This window comes from Varroa destructor, unplaced genomic scaffold, assembly GCF_002443255.2.
Source record: "Varroa destructor unplaced genomic scaffold, Vdes_3.0 BEIS01000002.1, whole genome shotgun sequence".
NCBI lineage: Eukaryota > Metazoa > Arthropoda > Arachnida > Mesostigmata > Varroidae > Varroa > Varroa destructor.
The window spans coordinates 49399320-49407306 of record NW_019211455.1 but is presented as its reverse complement, the minus strand read 5'-3'; the positions used below and the strand labels follow the sequence as shown (position 1 = coordinate 49407306).

The 7987-nt window shown below is 41.3% G+C and overlaps 1 protein-coding gene across 1 annotated transcript in view; it reads left to right on the top strand.

Moving 5' to 3' along the window:
* Window positions 1-7987, top strand: part of LOC111244958 (potassium voltage-gated channel subfamily KQT member 1-like) — a 220344-nt gene that overhangs the window by 37850 nt on the left and 174507 nt on the right. The window lies entirely within an intron of this gene.

The following is a 7987-nucleotide window of genomic DNA, read 5'->3' as shown; positions in this document are numbered from 1 at the left end:
TGTCCACACAAAGCACCGTCGCAGACCTGCATTTGTGATACCGCTCGTAATGGACAGATAGACAAATAGTTGTAACGGGTGTCTAAAAATCGGTAAAAAAAGAAACACAAAATGGAAAACTCGCTTGCTGCTGCCGCCCGTATCGTTGAAGGCAGTATTCATTATGCAACATGCAAAAGCATGTTCATTCATTTCTTGGCAACGACATCCAATTGATTATGTTATGAAGGCTACCCAGATTTTTAATTCTAGAAATGATTCTCGCACGTGAAGTTTTGCTGGATGTTGAAAAATTAGTTTATTGATCCTGACCCAAAGTACCTCGCAATATTATCAAAGTAGTTATAAGCATTATGGCTATAATAACAATAGCACATCTATGGGTCTCTCGCTGGCAGCACTTTGTTGAATACCTCAAAATATGATTCTCGCAGCCGTTGCAAAAATATGGAGCAAAATCCACCTATTCGGGCTGCCGTTTGGAGCAACTGGGAAGGAAAAAAACATATGCTAATATACTCCTGGGATACTCTGGTGTTGTATAGCCAAACCCGGTCCGCTACTGTCTATTCATTTTTTGAGAAAACGTTGTTGGAAGCATCTATGTCGTTGGCTCATATAGACCCAAAAGGTGGGATCATCGTCCATTATTTACAGCTCGCAACGAACCAGCGCATGCATCAAACTGCGACAAATTTATTTTCTATCAATTACTATGCTCGATGATAAAGATTCTGCAGTTGATTGTTTTCCCCTCGAAATGCTCTACACGGCTTTTCCTTTACTATACGTGTCTTAACACCATTGTTACCATGTAAACAAGTCGTCGGTATCACCTTTTCTGTACAGCATCAAGAATCTGCCGCCACTAGAAAAGCTGGTCATGACGGATCTTGTTATACCTATCTGGGGTACGGTTGAAACGGTATTGTAGCCATATATCACGTTAATTATTTTCCGTTGCTAAATTCTGAACCAGCCATAAGCACATATTCATGGTTATTATAGCAACGCACTTAAAGGGTTGCCATTAGCTGCCCAAATTACGCCAGCGCTACCTTTATTACTTAGAGTGATGTTATTAACCTGACAATTTTCTAGTGCCACTTCACTTCATGTTAGTTTATTCGGTTGTTTATGTAGACAAAGACGATTGAAGATCACCACGTCACTTTCTCATTATTGTCAGCACCCCTGATTGTCCTATTCTCTTTTTGTTTCTGATTCACGAAGGTAGAAGAGGCGTAATGTACAATGACGACGATGACTGTCTTAGGTAGTGCCGGTTAATAGTGATAGCCCACCCTGTTCCTCACATTTGCACTTGCCTACAATTGTACTTGCTGCTACGCCAGCGGGCCGCATGCCTCTAGCTAGAAACGATGTATCGAAAAATAGAATCAATCATGATTTAGCTCGCTGTTACTGAACATGCGGCCGTTCCAAGCGGGCGTCTACCATTGACCCTTCTTTTAGCTGTCTCCCATTATTTATTTCTTATGCTACCTCACTTCGCCGTCGACAAACTGAGTCATACACTGAACGACGTATAGATAATGTGTGGGAGCGAAGGGGAATGAGCCAGGGTAATATTTCCGTGAACGTAATTGCACAGACAGCGATGGCCTCTAATGCACGCCACGTCCGCATGCCTATGTGATGCGAGGCCAACAAAAAGCAACGAAACTTAACAAACAACCCATTTAGTCTGTAGCGAACAAGGCTATCCTGATAGGATCACAAAACATTAGCAAGATCATTTAATCAAACATAGAAATAACAGTGCGTAATGATTAAAGCAAAATACTGCCGGCGGCAGCAGCAGCAGCAGCAACGACAGAAGCGGTAGCAATTTTTTGGAAACGGAAATTTTTCGCATCTCGGTTCTTCTGCATATTTCGGTTAGCGCTTGTCGTTGAGTTGTTACGACGCTATACTACTACATGGGCCACTATTACAGCATGCACTGTAACACTATTCTGCAGTAGCGTCGCCTTTACCTATACCTCAGTTTTAATTACATACTACCGGAACTAGTAAGTGCTTCTTTGCGTGGCTCTGTGTGCTAGTTTGAGTTGTTCATAATGCGAGCGCATTGTGGGCCCTTAAAGAAGGATTCTGGTTCTGTTTTTCGCTAGCTTTCTGTTGCTTATTTTCTAACTGACCTTCTTGCATTTTTTAAATCTAATTTCCTCCTTCATGGTTGTCTTCATGCATGCTCTATGGTAAAACAAGTAGACATGATTAGCGCACCGTTGGGAGCCCTCTGGTCTACAGGGGCGATATGTAGTTTATGCAGGGCCATATAATTGCCTGACCACGAAGTGCGTTCGTCAGGCTGTGCGAATGTTTGTATGCGCAAATATTCCCTGCGCCACCGTCTCCGATCGTTGCATATTATTTCTGTTTGGTCGCGGCATACCGGAACCCAGCACAACCGAAAGCGCGTTGTTTGTGGCGTGGGCAGGCCTTAACCCCTCAAACGAAAGAGGCCTCCTCAACTGCTGAAGGCTATTAAAACAATTCTCAATAATGCTACATTGTACTCTTAATGGCATATGCGGCCAATCCTTGTTGCCGTTACGCACGTTTATGAGGAAATGCTGCTGTCATGTGCGACTGGCGTACGAAGCGGACGGGAAAGGAAAAGAAGGAGGGTACCAGCCCTTTAACCGTAGGAAAGGAGAGAACATTTCGTGGTTGCGCTGATATTTGATTTTTGCTTTGTGCCGACAGACAATGCCCACTTCTGGTATAGGACGAACCTCGCCTTCAGACTATAATGCAACAAACACAGACATGATTTGTTCGTTTGCGAGGTAGAAAAGGCGTACTTGGCGGCTTAAAGACGATGGCTATGACAGGGGCTTGCCAAATACTTGGAGCTCGAATTCAAAACGAATAGATTATAGTGTTCATCAGACTCCCAAGCAGCAAACAACTTACTTGCACTGCCACTGCCGGAAGGGCCTATGCACAGCTGATCAATCCCCGGCTGATAAATCTAAAAAAGTACAGAGAGCGAGAAAAGAGCTTTTCCCTCAGGCTTTAGGAAGGCGGCTGTTTTATAGAAGACAACAACCTTGAAAACCTTCTTTGTCTTTTAGCTTGTTTCGACTTCTCGGATAACATTTCTTTTTGTTTAAGCGAATAATTTAGGCAAGCTATTTGATTGTAGACTCCGGTTCGTACGGTTTACAGAAAATACAGCCTATTTGTGTCGAAAACCGCTGATCAATAGGGATAGTGAAGAAGCCCTAACTGTTACATAATTCAAGATTGCCAGCAAAGATACAGAAAAAATCGTTTATCCGTCGGGAGAAAGGACGTTTAACCGTGGGGCTAATATGTGACGTGCACCAATACGCATTGTAAATGTAATGCAGAGTTCGGTTAGTTTGCGCTTTTTATCTTTCTTTGGAAAGTCAAACGCATTCTCTGCGAGCGGCTGTCCTCAAAAAAAGTATGGCGGCGCAATTTGAAAGCATTCCAAGATTCGGGAACCGATTTGCTGTAAACTCCGCACCGTATTTTTATCGCTGTACGAATTTAAAACTTCTACTAACTTGATCAGATTTAAATGATTTTGTATCTATCACAGGCGGACAAAGACACAGTGGTTTGGGTATCAACTAGACCGCCATTCAATCTTCAATTCGTAATTTCAACAATATATAACATTTTGTTGTCAATAACAAATAACATCTTGTTTGTCCGTGGTTAAGTAAAAAACTGCATCTTTAGAAAATTTATTTGTTCATAGCCACGTGTTAATAGAACCTCATTTTCATGATGGTAGTTATCCAGACGAGCGGAGTCTTTCAGACAGAAAATACACATATGGTTCTGCTATCCCAGTCGCTTCAAGAGGCTTCAAACTAAACACGTCTCATGTGCTAATATCTAGATCACAAGCCCGACCCCCAATGCGGCAGTTCATTTATTCCAGTACACACTATTTCAATGGCAAAGGGTTTCACAGCAAGTTTTCCCCCTTGACGTATTTCAAGCGCTTTGTAAAGCTGCCACTGGCTACACGCCGGCGAAGACCGAATGGCGGAACATGTCTGATTACTGCTCACATGCCCCCTTTGTACATAAACACATTTGACATGAAAAAGCAAGTAGGTAAGAAGTGTCGAAAAGCAGAAAGAAGGCTTAGTTTTGATGTTTTGAATATAATTTTAGTTCAAAAATGCAAAAATGTCCGTTAAAAAGACGTTTCGCACTTTGGGTCGGCGTAGGCTTTGTCCATATGAAACTGTTGGTGCGGGATCAGGATGTAAATACGACAAATAGTGTACCCCCATGGCTCCCAATTCTCCCATACATACAATTGCAGCCGCTCCCTAACCCCACCAATTATTGATGTTACTGTATATATATTTAACTAGCATCTAACTGAGTACACGACAGTCGTGCTCGTGTGCCGTCACAAGTAGCTTACACGAACAACAGCGTACAAATGTTTTTATCGAATCGATTAACTTCTAAAAGTGATGCCCACATATCCGTTCAGCCTCTGTTATTACTGCACATATAAAAAATATGTCATTGAGGCATCTCTCTACAGCATGGCACAGTTAAAGCGATTGTCCGAAAACGGCAGTTGTTCTCGCGTGAGTAGAATAGCCGTTAATGAGATGTTTTTGAAAATTTAGCTTTTGCTTCTGTTTATTGATCAATGAGTTGAATGTTTGAAGATCGTTACATGGGACAACACTCGTTATATTTATGCGTTCGATCAACTGAGCCGCTTCATTCCAGACGTAGGGGATGGTGAGCGCTTATGACTGTGTAATAGCGTACGTACGCTGACCGCATAGCGCTCGCCACGCCTCCGCGTTTGTATCTGGACGAGGAAGAAGAAGGTGACGTGTAAAAAAGAGAGACTATAAGGTAATTAAATACCGAAATTTTACAATAGACTTCGTGTACTCGATGACAAAACAAACTGTTTGGGAACTATATTTCCATAAGGCAATGTAAATTGAAAGATAATAAATTGGCAAAGCGGACTTCAGCTCTAGTGGAGATAACCTAAATGAAGAAAAACCAATAAATGGATTAGGTACGCATCCCTCCGAATTAACATTTAAATACATGATAACAAAAACAGTGCGATCGAGCTAACGAAGCGTTATTACGATAATACAATTTAGGTTTTTTTTTTCTATATAAGCTTAGTTGGTATTTGAGCAAAAACAATTTAGTGGTCTTCTTAGCGATGCTGCCTAATGTACAGTGGCGTGATTGCTTTCTAGTGATTTTGGATATTTTACCGTTGATTTGAATAAAAATAGTTTTTCTTAGCGCAGCAGCAGTATCATACTTTTTTTAGTAAAGGCTGCTCGTTTAAGCCATGCTTTAAAATGTCGACCTCATTGATCACGAGAAACGTTTCGCATACAGCATAAACACCTGGCCGCCGCCCACGGTGCAGGTTCAAAGCTTTCGTTACTTATCCGATTAGGTATTATGCATGAACGGCATTTTAATGATACTGGACACAACCTGCAAAACCGAATAATAACCCTTTAAAGATCGCAAAATTGGTCGTTCTTTTATTTCAATCGAAATTCGTTGCTGACATAAGCGAAGCGGTGCGCTCCCAGCCACGGTTACTTTGAGTTTTCGCTCGGTCGTTATATGACTCACGATTCCACGGTTCGTAAGGCTCATTAATGAAAATCACTTTACACCTACACACCTAAACACGCGGCGGCATTCAGATGAGCTTTCAATGAAACAACCGAACATTTTCTAAGCTGCAAATAGTTTCTTTACTTTTTCATTCGTACCACTGTCAACTAGAAATGAATCGTCATAGAACAGGCAAGGGACACAGAACAAGCTTATAATTTAATTCCGCGCGTAATTTACATTACAGAACATTTCTAGATTCAATCGAATACGTGACCTTGCCCGCGATAATTTTCTAATAAAGTTAGCGATGAACTTTTTGCGTTGTTACATCGTCCAGTCGACAACAATAGAATATTATATTTAGGCTTCCCTAGCTGGCTCAGGTCGTTCGGCGGATAGCTATAGCTTGTCTCGTTTGTTGCTGCCTGACAGTTGTGGCTTGGCGAAAGCAGTACCAAATGGGGTAAACTCGTTAGTGGAAAAATAATTTGTATAAAGTGGACAGAACCGTAAGCGGATATCTAAGAGACACGGGCGCCCGGGTGGAGGGGGGTAAGTCTTTACGGAAAGCCGTGTTCGGCCATATTGTAGCTTAGTGTGCGCCCCCTATGGGCTATACTTGTTCAGACCGATGTGCAAGGCAGCCTAGAAGCTGGTGTATCCCGTTGTCTTATTTCTACCTCTTGCCACACCGGTATAGTAGTTCTCGAATACCACTGAAGAAGGGCCCATATATCGAATATGTTGTTATTATTATTATAAATGTTCAATCGAGGATGCTTCACACCTTCTAGCTGTACGCGCTACTGGTGGCAGGTGCGTTCGCATTGCATGAAAAGCTTTTTCCTCTTTCTCTCTAATGGCCTATTACTTCCCAATATCAACAGTGCATCGAACTTTCCTACGAGACCGAGATTGCCGTGATGCTGGTATTAGTCTATGGTACGTTAGCATAGAATAAATAACGGTAAGAGTTTTCCTAAAAGCGCCCTTAAGACACTCATCACTCATCGTTAATGGCAATTCTAGAGTGCATCAAGTCCTCATGAACGTTTATTATTATTCGGATAAAATAGTAGAGGTAAAAACAAACAAATAGCTACAAATACAGATTTTAAGAAATGTGTATGCACACACAAGAAGTTGAGTTTGGGATAAAACGGTAAATATGGCTGACGGGGATTCGGTGATCGGTACGAGATTCTCTATATACATGTATACACAAATGTATGTGATGTGTACGTATCTATCTATATTTGGGTCGCTTGGATTAAGGGAGAACGGCCGCCGGCATGGGCAGAGAGAGCTACTTTGCCGCGTTTCGAAGGTAAAACACATAGACGATAGAAAAGTAAAAAAAAGCAGAAAGAAATAACCTATAATCGGTTTACAAGGACGGATCTAAAAGACCCCATATATACACAGATGTAAACGTTTATCTTTCATATATTGTGTTTTCCAAAAATTAGTAACCGTCCTTAAGCTAAACTTGAAGCAAATATTTTGCCGAAGTAAATATGCGCTATTTTGATCGATCACTCTACTGCAATTTTTCATGTGACGCCATAACCCCAATATTGGAAAACTTCTGTGGTTTCCTGTTGTGAAATTGTGACAAATGATTTTTGTATTTTTTTTTTTATCAAAATTAAATTACCACCCTTAAAGGAGCCCTGCAGAAATCAAAGCATCCGACCGTCCGATGGTGTAAAATCCAAGCTATACGACGGGTGCTCTAAAATTCCCAATTCATGTTCCCTCTTTTTTGCTCACTAGTTAAAGATGTGTATGAAATAGCATATCATGATAAGAAAACGGCATCTTTTCAGTTTAAAAAGTGAGATTCATTTTTTGCAATAAAACAAATATATCTATTTTTAAAGTAGAGTCCACCATTTCGTTAAGCGGCAGCATCTCACAATCCGCGATTTGTTTCCAGTCCACTTTATTTGATCTCTGTCTGGTGTTTTTGTACAGATCTTTTTATTTGCGCATTATTGACGTATGTGAGCCACTTTTCTTCATCCATCATCCGTGATCAGCCGTCTTCGTTAGGTTCCTATAGAATTCCGCAGATAGAAATACGATTGAGTAAATTGTTTTGCGTTCTGTTCCACCCAAATACCGAGCTTTTTTGTAGCCAGCTTTCTTCAAACGGTTTCAAATTGTTTGATGGTCGATGTTTAGTTCCTTAGCGATGCCCTAGCTACACACCCACCGATCTTGTTCGGCTATAACATCAATTTTTTCCATAATTGGTAGATCGCTGCGGAGCGCATCTTTCACGTCGAAATTCGCAGAGGAAAAGCGACGTCCTGACAGCACATCTGTACTTTTTATT